Below are 2,500 nucleotides of genomic sequence, written 5' to 3' on the forward strand. Positions count from 1 at the left end.
CTTCCTGATGAACATCTTGGATGAGAACGAATGCGACTCGTCCTACACATCTGACGACGAGTCCACAATCCATCCACAGGAAGATGATGACAACATCTCAGAGAGTGACGAATCACTCGATGAACCAGCTTTCCCTAACGGCTCAAACAACCTACCAATTATAATACTACTCCCAAACGATGACCTGACATGTGCCATCTGCAAAGAAAAAATCGGAAGACCTAGACTGGCACAGCAACACTACATCAAAAAACATAACGAGGTATCACTTGAATACCAATGCTCTAAATGCAAAACAACCAACAAAAACCTCCACTCTATCCAGTGTCACCTCCCCAAATGTAAGGGGGAAACCGATAAAACAACCAAAGAGATTGAGGGCAAATGGAAGTGCGACATCTGCAACTCAAACTTCCTAACAAAATCCGGGCTTTCCCAGCATAAAAGACACGCCCACCCCGACACCAGAAATGAGGAACGAATCACAGAACTCAACACAACCAAGAACAGAGATGCCAGCAAAATTTGGACAGAAGACGAGCTAACCAAGCTAAAATCACTAGAGACAAAATACAAAGGGGCCAAGAACATCAACCAGCTAATCGCACAGGAGCTGGGCACTAAGAACAACAAACAAGTGGGCGAAAAAAGACGACCTGCAAGAAGCAGAAAACCCACTGAAAATCAAGCAGCAAGCGACAAACCAGACCAGCCTGCTGCCAGACTAAGAACAGCGAGACCCCTAACTTATGTCAAAAGAACAGGCATAAGGTCTAGATTAAAAAGACTCTCTAAAGAATTAACTAACAATGAGGAAACTGAACCGGCAATAAAAGAGGCTATCTGCTCAGATAGCAAAGACCCAACAACTACCAAACAATTAATCGAAATCGCCTCCGATAAACTACTGCAGGCACTAAAACCCAAGAAGCCGGCAGTAAACACAAAGAACAAAAAAACCTCCGAACACCACAAGGGCAAAGAATGGTCTTGGACAAGAAAGAGGGCCAACAAAAGGAGGATTTATAAATATCACCAAACCCTCTACAACAAAAACAAATCGAAGCTGGCATCCCTGATCCTTGACGGGGCTGAAAACGCAATATGCAAAATCAATATTGAGGAAATCTACTCCTCATACAAAAAGAAATGGGAGGAACACACAGCATTCCCTGGGCTGAACGGCTTCACATCCAAGGGCAGAGCCGACAACGAAGTATTTGAATCCCTGATCAGCGAAGAGGAAATACAAGAGAACATAAAAGCAATAAAAAAGACATCCGCACCAGGCCCGGACAACATTGATTGGCATGCAATACAAGAACTGGAAAGTGATGGGGCGACACTATTCCAACTATTCAATCTGTGGCTGATTACGGGCCATATTCCCACCAAATTAAAGGAATGCAAAACAATCCTAATACCAAAAACATCTGACGAGAAGAGCTTAGAAGATATCGGAAACTGGAGACCAATTACCATCGGGTCAATGTTACTAAGACTCTTCTCAAGAATCATTACAAAACGCCTCGAGAAAGCATGCCCGATCAACCAAAGACAAAGAGGCTTCATTGAAGCCTCCGGTTGCTCTGAAAACCTAGCAACCTTACAATACCTACTTGAAAACGCAAAGAAATCCCACAAACAGATTGCGGTAGTCTTCATCGACATCGCAAAAGCATTCGACTCAGTATCCCACGACCACATCTTCCAGGTTCTGAAACAAAAAGAACTGGACAACCATATAATAAATCTAATTGAAGACTCATACCAAGATTGTAGAACCACAATCAAATCCGAAAATCAGTCCTCGAATGAAATTTTCATAAAAGTTGGAGTTAAACAAGGGGATCCCATGTCACCCATTCTCTTCAACCTGGCAATGGACCCCTTGATCAATGCCCTGGAGGAACTCGGCTGCGGTTTCAAAACCACAGCAGGCAACATATCAACCCTGGCTTTTGCTGACGACCTGGTCCTGCTGAGCGACAACTGGGAAGGGATGAAGAACAACATTAACATCCTAGAAGACTTCTGTAAGCAAACAGGCTTAATGGTCCAAGCAAAAAAATGCCACGGGTTCCTCATCTCACCAACCAAAGACTCCTACGTTATAAACAACTGCGAGGACTGGTCCATCAACAACAACAAGCTACACATGATTTCCCCCACCGAGTCCGAAAAGTATCTAGGACTCAAAATCAGTCCGTGGACTGTAACAAAAAAACCAGAAGCAGAAAATCTACTACAAAACTGGATTCAAAAAATCGACAAAGCGCCTCTAAAACCTTCACAGAAGGTCAACATACTTAATATCCATGCAATTACCAGGCTAATCTACCAATTGGACCACACGGACACAAAACAATCAATGCTAATGGCACTCGACAGCGCCATAAGAAAGGCAGTCAAAACCTGGCTACGACTTCCCGAGTCCACCTGCAATGGACTAATCTACTCCAGCGCAAGAGACGGGGGTCTGGGCATAATAAAACTAGCC

General features: G+C 43.8%; 1 pseudogene; it reads left to right on the forward strand.

Annotated features, from left to right (window-relative positions):
• The window catches only part of LOC138231364 (28S ribosomal RNA), an 8,224-nt pseudogene that overhangs the window by 3,242 nt on the left and 2,482 nt on the right, over nt 1–2,500 (forward strand).

This window comes from Lepisosteus oculatus, unplaced genomic scaffold, assembly GCF_040954835.1.
Source record: "Lepisosteus oculatus isolate fLepOcu1 unplaced genomic scaffold, fLepOcu1.hap2 HAP2_SCAFFOLD_577, whole genome shotgun sequence".
NCBI lineage: Eukaryota > Metazoa > Chordata > Actinopteri > Semionotiformes > Lepisosteidae > Lepisosteus > Lepisosteus oculatus.